Here is a 14,242-nt window from a genome sequence, read left to right as displayed (position 1 = left end):
GACATAACTTCAAATAGCAGTTTGCAGGGTACCTCTGGTGTCAAGGTGTGTGCTGTATACAGAAAGATGAATCTGTATTTGATTCCTAACTATACAAACACAGCCAACAAGGATTAGCTGCCATGCAATATATTCTGTGCTTAATCTTTAGGTGTTATAGTCTTTATTTTCAGTAGGAGTATTTCAAAATCAGCTGGGCATGTGACACAAACCTCATATTGCTTTTCAAACAGAAGGATCTCTGATCAGATGCTGCTTTTCTTGCAATAAATTAATCTCAATTACTAAATGAAGATGTGAGATTCAGTAGCTCAGTTAAATAAGCCAAGCCTCTGTTCTAGTGTGGAAATCACTCTGGGGAGACATACTGATTTTCTCACAGTGCTTCTCATGGCACATTAACTTTAAAAAGGTAAAGGAAAAGATTCTGCCTTCGGTTTTGGTTTCTTCCTTCAATCACCAGAACTGAGCTGTGAAGAAAAGAACTGATTCTCATATTCACTGGTGTAAATTAGGACCAGCCTCCTTATAATGTGTATGATCTGACAACACCCTGGAGATCCACTTTGGTCCTTTCACCCAGGTCCTCATTATAAACATCCTGCTCCAGGAATTCAGGAAATGATTGTGCTGATGCCACTGTAGGATGGGCTCTGGCTCATCCTGCTATAGCCTGGTCAGCTTGCTCCAGGGAGCAAGGGATGTGTGTGAAGCTGCTCTGATAGCAGCTGTGACTCAAATGAAACAGAGACCAGCTATGGAGTCACTTCACTAATAGCAATTATGTTTTCATGAAGGTGTGTTGATACTTGTTTGTAGGAGCATTACAAATGCTTGTGTCTGTAACTATCCAAATCAACATCAGATAAAGAAAAAAGGCTAAACTACTCAATCAAAAGGTCCACTACAATATTGGGGAATGCCCTATTTCTTTCTCCAGTGTTCCTATCTCAAAGGGAGCAAAATACTCCAGTATGGATCTTGCTTGATAACAGAAATGTTCATCCTTTCCTCTGTCCTCAGTGCCTGTCTTCCACCGTGTGCAAAAAGGCCAGATGACAGAAAATCCACCCTTTCCTATCATAAATACGTTTGTGCTACTTATAGCAAGTACTCTCTGTGCAAAAGAAGCTTCCTTTTTTTCAAGTTGAAATTCCCCTTTCAAGGCACATTTAATTCTCCCACAAGTGTCAGTGTTACTCACAGTGTCCCTGAGCTCCTGTGTAGCCCCAGCCTTCACAAACCTTTGCTCGGATTTTGCCTGAAGGAAATAACTCTTTTTTGAAGAAGACTAAGTTCTTATGGCTGGCAAATACCATTCACTTTTCTTTGTTTAAAGAAAAATGGCTCTTCGAATATAAAATAGAGTTTTTTGGCAAAGGCTGAAGTTACTACAATGAGATTTAAAAAAACAGCCTGTCCTTCCCCAGTACTCCACTGCTGAAAGTCACCAAGTTAATTTGAGAACTGATGACACAGTAAAAACACATCTGAATGGATTGTTATGTAAGAACAGTGATAGCAGTAGTGATTTCATAATATTTTTGGGAAATTGGAGAAATTTAAGACCATATCTATGTCACAGCTCCCCTTCTTGCCATATTCTCACTGACTTTTCTACATGACTGAGTAAAGAAGTTGTGATGTGTTTGAGTATTTATACGTATAATTCTTTGATAAATTGGTAACTTCATTTTCTTGTACTGCCAAATTATTTACATGGAATTAGATTTCTCCTGTAACCTCATTTTGATTCTGCCAGCTTAGTGAAACTTGTAATTTTATCATCCATTTAGATTTATTTCAACTTGGCTTATGAGAATGCAATGAGCCTCATAAAAGCCCAGCTTAATGACTGCAGTTGCTCTTGCCAGCTGTAGATCAAACAATATCCACACCTGAGTCTCTTCTGTCTGAATCACATTTCATACATAGCATTCAAAAAGAGGTTGTCTGGGGAGAAAAAAAAATACATCCTCTGTCCTTTGCCTACTAAGCATCTGTATCTGTTGCCTATTATTAGAAATTAATTCCAAATCAGTTTCTGTATGGACGTTTTTCTTTGCCCAGGATAAACTACTTAACAGCCCTGATTAAAAATAGAGAAGTAGGCTGTTAGGAGTGAAGAAGGGGAAGTTTTTTCTCCAGTCTGTAGCAATCAGAGAACTATAATTTACTTTTGTTTCCTGTGAATGCAGCCAAAGAATAATTTCTTCAACTAGATTGATTGAAGACTAATTGGACCTAATTTAAGTGTTTCCCAAACATGTTCAGCAAAAATCTAAAACCTAGGAGCATTTACAGGCTTCAGATTTTTTCCTTGCATGCAACTTAGTCTAGCAGTTAACACGAAAAACAGGAGAAGTGCATAGAATTTTCAGAGATGATGGAGTATCCTCCTTCCACTCTAAGATGTCACCAAAACTAATGATGGATGAGACCTAAACATTGCACTGAAAGAAATCAAATTGAAAATGTTAAATATTCTTTGTCTTTCTGCCTACGGAGTCTCACCATTTGTACTGAATGTCATACAAATTTATTGAGATCAGTTTTCATCTGAGTCAAATCTCACCAGCCATGCTGGTTGCAGTTGGATAAAAAGGTAGTTCTCTTTGTATGAGCCTAACTTTAGATGAGATGGGATGTGGTTCCTAGTTCATGGTGAAAGCTTTGCTATGCATTTATAGGTTAGCTTTACCAATACTTTTATTGATAATAATATATATTTAATGGTGATAGTTGTGTTGGTAATGTATTGCTTGTGATGCTCTCTTAAAAACTTGTTGGGTGACATCTGAAATAGGAAACCAATGTATCTAAATCATAAGAGAATCTAGAAAGTTTGAAGCAACACTGAGACAGTGCATAAGCAAGGAAGGAGAAACTAGATCAGGCTTTAATTGAAACACATAAAAACTGTACGAGAAGATGATAGAGAGGCAGGGATTTCGCAGAATAGAATTAGGAGCTAGCAGCTGATAAGAAAGTTTTTAAGAAGAGTTTAGTGAGAAAACTCTAATAGTCTTAGGGGGGAAAAGATGCTTCATGGTAGATCATAAATAAAGGGTAAGCTGTTATTCAGAAAGACAGACTGAACTTGAAAGCCTAGGCTTAAGAGTGAATTTTCATCAGAATTTCATCCACTTCTTTGTCTATTGCTAAAAGAAAGACCTTGGAGTTGAAATTGAAGAAATAACAAAGACAACAAAGTAAAGATTGAAAATAGATTTCCAAGTTGGCACATATAGAGGGAGGAAACATGTGCTTTGTTGAAACTTCGTCACACAAAACACTGGGTGGATGACTAATGCAGCACAACCCTAAAAGCTGACAGGTATTTGGAGAGATGTTTCCTTGTAGCCTAGATTCCAGCTCTGAAAAGTTTTCCCTTGGAGATATGTAACAGCAAGGACAAGATGCTGAGGTATGCACAGAACCTCACTGAAATTTAGAATTGCGCATTGGGGCTGCAGGTTAAAAAGGCTTGGCAATCTGGAACTGCTTGTGATATTGCAATACACTTACTTTATGATAGGATTGTAGATGCAAAAGATTGATTGAAGCATGTGGGGATATAAGCCACAGCATGGGTGTGAATGCTGTGAGCAGCCCAGACATGCTCAGCAGACACCCCAAGCTGACAGAGGGCCACAGTGAGGATGCCTGAAGTCTTAATTTTTCTACACACAGGCACTACTTATCAGTTAATGTTAGAAAGATTTTACTTATGGTAGGCAGATGTTTTGTAGGTACTTAGCAGAGTGGGAAAAGCACAGGATAAAATGATCAAAGGCAAGCAGAATTGGTGTACTGAACCATGTGAGGATGTGTAGATGTTTTTTTTTTTTTTAGAAAGCTGGTATTGATGGTACTGGCAAGGAGGTGATGGACATCCTGAAGGAAGAGGTCTTAGTGCCCTAGGAAATTGTGTGACCTGAAAGTAAGTGCTGCTTTCCTTGGAAACCCCAGAAAGCTTCCAGAGGAACTGTGTGATCCAGTGCCTAAGGCTGAAGTTGCCTCCAGGAAGGCAGGTGAGAAATTATGAGGAGCCCAAAACTGCAGTGATGGCGTCAGTGGCAAAGAGAATCACCCATTTTACAGTGACAGAACCCCTTTATCCATATGTAGAATCTGAGTTTTCTGTTAAAGGCATAAAGGATGGCAAAATATTCTTCATTCTCCCCAGAATATTAAATTCTGATGCAGGAATGGTGCCTGAGTGATTAAAAAGCAAGGTAAGTTTCATACAAAGGTGTGTTACAGTAAACAACAGGGAAGCCTCCAAGGTATTGTTAGGAGGCATCTTGACTCTGGAGATAGGATTAGGAAATTGCTTTGGCAAAATTCCCCTAGAGTCTCTGGGTACCACCAAGGGCAAAACCTCTGCTAAGTGGCTTGAGGATACAAAGTCAAAAAAGATTGAGAAACCAAGCTGTCTTTCTGCTCCCACAGTCACCAGCTCACTCTGAGAAATGAAAGGCATGGAATATTTCCAAAATGGGTTGCACTGGACAAATCTTAAAATCTAGGGAAGGTGGTGATGCATTTTTTACCCTGAATTGATGAGGCAAATTTTGTAGACAGAGAAATATCTTTTATAGATTGAAATATTGGCAGAAAAAAACCAGAAAGAGCTTCAAAAGGCTTTAAAAATGCCTGTTAGCCTGCTTTCTTTTTCCTGTTGTATGAGTTACTCTAATAGGAAATATGATCTCTCTACAAATCTTCATTTAGAGTATCCTGGCTACATCAAAACTACTATTATAATTAAGGGTTTGAATGCCTGCATCCAGAAAATGAGAAATGCTAAACATAGTTCACGAGGAGAATGCAATGCTTCCAAGTGGAAATTTTGACAATTAGCACACTGAGGAGGGAATCACCCACATGAGTCTACGGGAGAAGCCTGCAAAAATATGTCTTCAATCTGACCGCTTTCCAGGATATGGCTTTCTCATCCTATGCTAATAGGTACCTGATTTCCCTCAGGATTCCCAGTGTAAAAGCTTGTTCTGCTAATAGGCACCTTCATCACCTTCTCTATAAAGAAGGATGCACCACTCTATGATAAGGACACAAGCAAATCCCTTTTCCCTTCTTTAGGAGGCTCAGGTTCATCAGAAGATTCTTACTTACGTTTTCACACTGCAAGACAACTTTGTGTACCAGGCTGAAGGCAGTATTAGGATCAAATCCCTTCTGAACCAGCTCCACTTTGCACAGAAGAGTTGTGAAATCTCTTGGTCAGAAAAAGAAAGAGCATAATGACCTCCATTTACTAGTGCTTCAAGTGGGATATGGGAACTCTGGATTCATGTTGCTGCCTCCAGGACTGTATCAAGAGTCTTGTGTTAAATATTATTATGCCAAATGCACAGGCAGTGGTTGGGGCTGTGAAAAGAAGACCAGGAATGACCTCCTCTTTGAGATTGCTTGCATCATGCAGCTAAAGCAATATTCCCCCTTTCTAATTCACAGGTTCAGGAGAGGTTGAGAATTGCCATCTACCAGGGAATAGCTGTCTACAGTGCTATTCCATAATGTGAGATTTGGAAGCACACCAGCATCTGACAGGCAGGGCTGGGAATTGGCCTGCACCCTCCTTACCTCTGAATGAGAACTCTAACCACTAAGCAACTGTAAAAATAGTCCCAATCCAATTGGCAGAGAGAGACATTATTCCTCTAACCATATTTCCAAAAGAATAAGCATCTGAAATCCAATTTTGTGCAGAGACTCATTCAATAAATATGTTCTGAGACAACCAACTACGTTAAGTCCATCAAACAAGACAAGAAGAAAGGCTGGGACTGGCTCTTAGTAGGGCCTGAATTAGTAAACTGTCTCTAAGCATCTCAGGTTTTGTCACCTGGAAACCTGAAATCCTGGAGGCCTAAAGAATTTAGGCTAAATAACAACTGAAAAGGGGCTTTTATCTTTGTTAGTCTGTGTTTGGATGTCTTAAATCCAGCCCAGGAACCGTCCTAAGTGCTGAGAGATTTCAGTGGATTTGTCCTAACTGTCCTAATTTGTCCTAATTTTTCTCTCCTTTCATGGCCAGGGGCAACTCCTGCACTGCTTTTTGTTATGTCTTTGATCACTGGTGAGTACCAATGTCTGCTGAAAATTACATCCCACATCTTTTCAACCCATAGCATGGAAAAAACTCCTGGAGATTAAAAGAAGTCTCATAGAAGGTACCTACTACAGTTCCTAGGAGCCATGGCCAGCAATGCCCGGGAAAACCCTCTACCTTTCAGAAAATACTGAGATTTAAAATTCTGCTAGTCCCAGGGCCCATTTTGGCAAATATTAACAATTGTCCAGGAATGAGGACTCTCAGGCACACCCTGCTTAGTTTTGGTTCAGAGAAAGAAGAAGTTGCTATTATGAAGAAGGGGAGCTACATTTAAATGTCAGTCTTTAAGTTTATTTAATGGACTGGATCTTACAGGATGTTCCAGTTAAACTGGGAACAAAGTTGATTTGATATATAATGCCTGCATTTTGAGAGATGGAGATTAAAGCATCCAGTGCATTTGGAAAGGATTTCATTCTCATGGCATTTGGTTTCACAACTTGTTTAAACAAAATGTGATTCTTTGATGTGGAAGTGATGCTAACATACAAGGGAATAAATTACATGAAATTTAAATGCAGGGAAGGAGTTTACAAATACTTAACCCTGTATATATGCTGATATATTGAAGTGCTCTTGTCTCATGCATCCTATATAGTTATCCACTCCTTTTATATATTATGCAGGCTGGAAGAATTATGACATTTAAGACCACAGCAGAGAGAATATCCTTTTCAATTCAAGTCCTCCCCAAGCATAAGACAAACTGGCAGTCCTCCTAATAAAAAATAAAACCAGAAACTGGCTGAAAATGGAAGAAAATTACTGCAGCCTCTTGTGCAGTGCAAGTCCACTGTGTGGAAATATTACCAAAGGAGAAATACAAGATTTTATTCTTAAATGTTTTTGAGGGTTTTTTTAATATACCTTAAAATAAATTAAATGCATTGCTGAAAAACGAAAATAATCACGTAAGTTGACAACTTATAATCTCTCAATCACTTCTGTGCATTTAAAAAAAAATAAATACTGAGAATGGCTAGTTTCTTTTAAGCCATTGCTTGGAGACAGCAGTAAAATAATAAACTCCTTTGACAAAGCTTATGTATTTAAAGATGTCCTTCCATACTCTCCTATATAATGTTCTGCTAACGCCGGTTTTACTCGCTTAACTTATTCCTTATTAATTTACCTGCAAAAAATTCTTTTGCCAGGGATGACCTTCCTTTAGCTAGGGTGAATAAAATGACTTAATTCTCCTGACCCTTTGATGGTAATAGGACCAAAAATTGAAAAATCATTGAGAGAGTACAAAATATTGGCAGGTGCAATGGGAGCATCAGTGAAGTCAGAGAAAATATTAGTGAATTAGAATCATCAATGAAACTAAACAGCCAGAGGAAGTGAGAGAAACTGACAGCATCATCAATTCACCTCTTATCCTATGTGGGATTTGGTAAAAGAGCTGTGCACTAATCTCCTTATCTTGAAACCTTCCGATTTTGAGACCCTTCTACCATGGCTTTAAAAGAGGTTGACAACACGCAAACTGCTAGCAGAAGAGTTCAATTTACAGGGGTTGACATGGGGCTAAATTGAAGATAATCCCCTGAAGTTAAAGTGGACAGAAAAAGGAGAGGAAATAGCATATTTCAGAGATGTACAATGTGACATCTCTGTACAGTAGTCAGTACTCTGTACTCTGCTCAGTACATCTGAGCAGTTGGAGAAAGAAGGATCCCATCCATAAAGGGTAAGCAGCACAGGAAGTTTCCTCTTGGACCAATAAGATGCAGATTACTGCTGTCCTGGGGCTAGTCCAAAGCTGTTGTCAGCTCAAGGCTCTGCAAACTTGCCTATAGAGAACTTCCCTACTGGTGAGTAACATTTGTAACCTTCAGAAACTGTGATTGTGTCTGCATGACAACTTGTACACATCCAAATATGTAGAAATTGCTGTTTTAAATCATATTGCATTGCAAGGGTTGGAGGCTGAGTTTGTAGTGTATTAGCTTGCCAAAATGGGAAAGAGATCGTTTTAAGCCATTTTGAATGAAACAAGGGCAATTAGGTTAAATAACGGAAAATTGAGTAAGTTGCTCAATAAACAGCAATTCTGATAAGCCTAGCAGCTGCATCAAAGAGGCTGGAAGTAGGTTATGTTTGTTATTCTGCCATTATCATGCATTCTTAAGTCTCAGACAGGTAATTTCACGATCTAAATCCCACTTATGCTCATATAAAATGCAGCTGTTGACTTCATACTGTATCTTAAAAGTATATTAATTCACTTTATTGCAGTTGCAATTTAATTTGAGATCTATCTTGCTTTATTTTATTTAGCTTAATGGTTAATATTGGGTTTAGGCTTCTTAGTTTATTAATAGGTAATCACCCTCGTTAAAGGCTCTCAGGAATAGGGTTTTTCCCTTGCAGAAATGCAGAAAACCTTAGCCAAGGTTTTAAAAGCCATAGTATTTCTGCTGGTAAATATTTAGCCCTATCTCTTGATGTGTACCTGTGTTCTTCACAGTACATTATACATTTCTGTGTAAGACACTTGCTTACCTTAGGTTTTAGCACTTATATCAGATGCCTGTGTGTGTCAGTGAGTACTATATTAACAGTATGAATAAATATATTTAAAAATCTAGCTATTTCTAATGAAATATAACTTCAAAAGGTTTAATGGACTGTTTGTGCAATTATGATCTCCAAAAAAATCTATCTGGTCTACACTGCAGTTCCCACTGTATTTTGTCATCTGTCATCATTAGGCTCTACTTTTTAATCTGCTGTAACTTCTAGAACTCAAAGTACTTCACCTTGAATTTGCATTATGTATAACAGCAAATGGATTTTGAAATATTCTTCAAGGTGATTTGATGTGCTTCTGGTACCTCATCACACATCTGTCAAACACAAGTGAAAAGCTGTGGAGTTTATTACCAATGCTGTAAATATTTAATCCATCAGAATATGCCAAAAAAATGATTATATAATTGACAAAGATGTCTTTGATACATTCTAGATTTAGATTTTTATTGCGAAGGCAGGCTCTTCAAAACTCAGAAATTCCTGCATGTATTATAATGCTCCACCTGCCTTGCCCATTCATTCACGTAGGCCTGAAGGAAGCAGTGTAGCAAAACCAGTATTGTTCAAGAATGGCATCATCAAAACCTCATTAATTGAGGCAGATGTATCTGCTTATGTGTAGTACCATTCAAACACCTCCTTCAATGCATTGTTTCTGTTACATACTATTTATATCCCACAAAAAAGTCGGGAGCAGCATTGGAGTACCTCACTACGCTGGCATACTAACACTTGAAATAGAGACATATTATCAAGGATTTTGTTTTCATGAAGCATAAAGGCTGGGTTCCAGTCTGGTGAGGAAAAGACCTGAAGAAATGGTACAGCCTTAATAAAAAGACATTTTAATTTCACTGACATTATCAATTACATTGACCTGCTGAGATGTTAATGATGTGAATGTTAACACCTCTGGTTATGATGTGATTAAGACAGATAGACAGGAAAAGAAGAGTTTCAGAGGTAGGACTGTACAGTGAAGATATGATTACCCTGCTTTAGGTCTATAGTTCATAGAGCCATGAATTATTTAGGTTGGAAGGGACCTCTGGGGGTCATCTGGGGAACCTCCCTGCTCAAAGTAAGTATAAATAGATCAGGTTGCTCTGGACCATTTTTAGTTGAGTCTTGAACACCTCTTGGGAAGATCCTGTAACCTCTCTGGGCAACCTCTTCCAGTATCTGACCACTCTTAATGTCTAAAAAACCCCCAAATCAAACCAGAAAAAGGTGATCTATAATTGAAATTTTTAATGTTCTAACTTGCGTCTTTTGCCTCTCATGTTGTTGCTGTGCAGCTGCAGCGAGAGATGAATTAGAAGTGAACATTTCTGAATGCCTGTAGACCAGTGTGCCAACCTACACTGGAAAATACAATGAGGCAGCAGGGTGGAAGGAGAGAAAAAGAGAAATATGAAAAGGGCCGACCCCTTAGAAGGGTTAGAAAACCTGAAATTACATTGGTGAGTTACACCTAACCAAGTTTCTGTAATGGGCAGAATTCAAATCTGCACTGTTATGGGGAAATTAAAAACTGAAAAGTTTGCAGTTACCAATTAAACATTTACAGAGATTCATTTTTGTTCAAAGACTTTCAGACTCTCTGGACAGAAGGGACTTCCCTGTTCACCTAGGCTGACCCTCCCTGTGCAGAGGCTGGATAAAGTTTTTTCAGATCTAGATCAAAGAATATCTTTTAAAAAAAGATCTAATCTTGTCTTCTGCATTCAAAAGGACGGTGACCTAACCACTTTTCCCAAAAAGTTGGTAAAATGTCAGTTACATAACTTAAAAGCCTTACCATCCTAAGATAAATATTTTGGACTTCACTACAAGGAGTAAAGATGAAAGTTGCTGAATTGGAAGCTGGTGGTTACCAAGAGACCAGTGTTCAAGGCCTGATTATATTTAGCATCGCCAATCACATGAGAGTCTCAAACACAGCTTCAAAAGCTTTAATTTATGAAATCTCAGGAAAGTTATAAGGAAAATCTGCTTGGGTAATGTATCTGGGCAGAACAATGTACATGGAAGATGAAGGCTCTTGAGGAGCATTTATTAACTGTCCAAAAGTCACTGTCAAAGAAAAGAACACTGGTACTGTTTTCAGCTGTTAAGGGAAAGCCACGATTAGAAATAAAGAAGTAATTTTTAACGAATGAAAAAATTGGATACAGGCCAGAAGAATGTTGAATGAGGAGCCACAAATCTTGGGAAATTGATATGGGAAGTTAAAGCTGCCAAAGAAGGTCTCTGATTGGAAAGTCAAAAGAGACTATAAAGCTAAAAGCATAAATATTAGAATAAAACCCCAACAAACCCCACCATCAAGCCCCAGAAATGTTTGGCCATAGCTAGATAAAGCTGGTAAAATTGCTTTTAATGGTGCAGAAAGGACAAAATAATAATTTCCTTACTATATTTGGAAGAAAGCAGTGTGATACATGTATATAAAATGAACTTCTTTCTGACCCACTAATTATTGGCATGCTAAGTAACAGATGCTAACATTGATAAATCTGCAGGCCCACCTTATTTGCTTTTTGAGTTATAAAAGTATGGGCCAACTTGACTTCTGCAGCTTTGATAATTTTAACACATATGGGAATGATGAAAACAACCCAGAAAATCATGTCTTAGTGATAATATTGTGTCAATATTCGGAGAATGAGAATGATATTGCTAATTATAACTTAGCCTGATTCAGCCACGGTAAAATAAAGGAAAAGTGGTTAAGGGATTAGCTGAGAAAGACCTGAGGGGTAAGATTATAATTAATGTCAGTTAGCAGGTTTTTAGGGAAATGAGTCAGATCAAACACTTGTGCTGGAAGACAGCAAGATACACCCATAAAGGCAACCCTGTTGATACACAATATACAGATGTTTATAAGGCCGTGGATTCATACCTCATTACACTGATCAAAACTTTGCACAGTGCAGTGAGAAGGGAGCCCACAAAAACTGGGTTAACAACTGGCTAAACAAGGGCTCCCAGAACCTATTTGCAAAGCAGAAGCCGTGGCTGAGCAATTGTGCTTTGCTCCTGGGATGTGAGCACCAGCTGGCAGTGGGCTCATCAGTGCTGTGTGCTGTGGGTTCCTCTGAAACTGCTGCTGGGCAGCCACGCTGTGGTGGGCACATGCTGGTGGCTCAGCAGGGCCATGCCGTGGGGCAGATCCCTGTACCATGGGAACAACAGCTCTGGCACAAAACCATAGGTAAACAGACCACGGATTCTTCCCCAGATGGTTTGGAGAGAAAGCACACACTTTCTCAGCAAAAGAGTGGAAGACTCTGGTTCATAGTCCATGCACATGGACAAATAGCTCAGGGGAACTTGGTGCAAATCAGGTCAGAGGGTCTGATAGCCATGGACTGGCTCTTCTTGGGCAGGAAAGCCAACTTGATTCCTCCCTGACTGTGGCAGGAATGCCCCAGAAAGGTATTGGTAAAGTCTCCTTACCTAATTTAGTCAGAACTTTTCTTTTTCAATTCATTGTTCAAGTTGGAAACGGTTTGGAGATAAGATTGTAACACAATAGGAGTTCCCCCAGCTTTCCTGATGAGAATGGCAGAAATTTGTTTTGCTTAAACTTAACAGAAGAAAATTCAGTAACTGGATAAACCAGGCAGTGGAAATTTTTGTCAGAGGGTAACTATGGGTAATTGTAAACAAGAGTTGAAGAGTTGAATTTAAACCCTTATGCATCATAACCAAAATGAGCATTACAGATTCAGTAAAACTACATTTTAGATTATGTATCTTTTGTTTAGCCCCAATTTTTCAACTGGTTTGTTTTTTTTTTCCCTAAAAAAAGGGCTCAGTTTAGGCATACATTTCTTTGCTTCCCACAATCTGTGTCTATGAGCACTGAGCAGAGGCAGACTAAAGGGAATTTTGGAAGGATTTTTCAGAATGAATCTTGGGTGCTTTCTCCTTAAGTGCATTTCTCTTTCAGTAATAATAAAGAAGTACCACAGTGGAACATTTATTCTGACCTGTGGGGAATGTGTCATGATTTGTTCCCTGCTTGAAGGCTGATGAAGCTGCCAGCACGTGAAATTCCGGTTGTTGGCCACGCTGACAAAAAAGGCATTTGTAGTTTTTAAGAACTGTCATTAATCGTACCTCATGTCAGGGAGGGAAGAGTGCAGCAGAGGCAGCACATTTCTAAGGAAAGCTGACAAAAAGGGAAGCCGGACTAAAGAATTGCCTGTGCCTGGCTGTGTGGCTGTTTGGTGTTGTGCCATGTGGGTGGAGTGTGCTGGTGTCCCAGGTAAGGGAGGGTCCCCAGGCAAACGCAGATGGGAAGCTGAGCTGCTGATTCAGAAGGTGACTTTCACAATGCACATGCCTTTGGGAGAGGTGTGGAAGGTGGAAACGGGTTGTTTGCCCAAACTTTTCACTCCTTTGCTTACCAAGGTCTGTGCCAAGACTATTTTGTACTAGTGTACCTTAAAATTATTTTTAAAGCACACCAAATTAATTTCCTAATACATTTCTATTGTTAAATAATGTCTGTGAGGGATATGAAGTGTAGCTGATCACAGAGAACATCCAAGATTTATGTGCTGTCAGTAGCTGCACATGAAGTTTAGTTCTACAAGCCATGCTTAAAAGCCTTCTGTCTAATGTAAACAGGGCATTTCTTCTACCTTTTGCTAAGTGGGTAAATAGACATGGAAAAAAATGTGAAATAGCATAAACAGAACCATTCCAGGCACAGATCTACACTAAATTTAACAGACATTTGCATTATTTATTATGGGATATCCATGAACAATCTCTGAATTTCTGCCATGAGAAAAATTTAGCCAAAACTAAATTTCAAGCTCTTCATAAAAAGAAACCATAAAATCTGAATAGTGGTACTTTAACAGTAGCATTTGATCAGGAATTAATGGCTATAAATTAGTCCAAGCAAATTTAAAACAGATGCTAGAAGATTTTGATCACTGAAGAAAGAATTTCTGGAACATTCTTACACACTGAGATGTAGGTGCAACCGAGGTTGCATCAAATATAGCACAAAGGAGGCAGAAAATGTGGGTATGGTATGTAATAAACTTATAAAAATGCAGCTGATAAATTGAGAAGCTGATAGATCTGATGATGGGAGAATTATGGGCTGGGGAACATGTCAGTTTAGCCACAAAATTTCTGCCAGAATTGCTCCTCTATGCAAAAGCAGGCAGAGTAGGAGCAAGCAGGAGGTAGAAACCAGGCCTGGCAATATCTAGGCAGGTCCTTGTGTCTGTACAGAAATGTCACAGCTGCAGAGCACACTATGAAATAATTTTATGAAGTAGTGTCTACCAAACACACGAGAAGAACAAGTTTTTAGTATTGTAAAAAATCTGCAAGTTACAGTGATCCCCAAGGCCTTCTATAAATATTCTTTTGTCTCTGAGACACATCTCTTTCCTGCAAATACAACTTGGTGTGATGCAACCGGTATTCTCAGGAATTACACATCTCCCCTTTATCCTGCTTACAAGGACCTTATTCCCAGTTATTCCATCTTAACCCAAGTATTTTCCTGCCTTGTATGTACATCTT

The sequence above is a fragment of the Sturnus vulgaris genome, chromosome 2 (assembly GCF_052056855.1).
Source record: "Sturnus vulgaris isolate bStuVul1 chromosome 2, bStuVul1.hap1, whole genome shotgun sequence".
Classification (NCBI taxonomy): Eukaryota; Metazoa; Chordata; class Aves; order Passeriformes; family Sturnidae; genus Sturnus; species Sturnus vulgaris.
Note: the sequence above shows the minus strand (reverse complement) of the source record.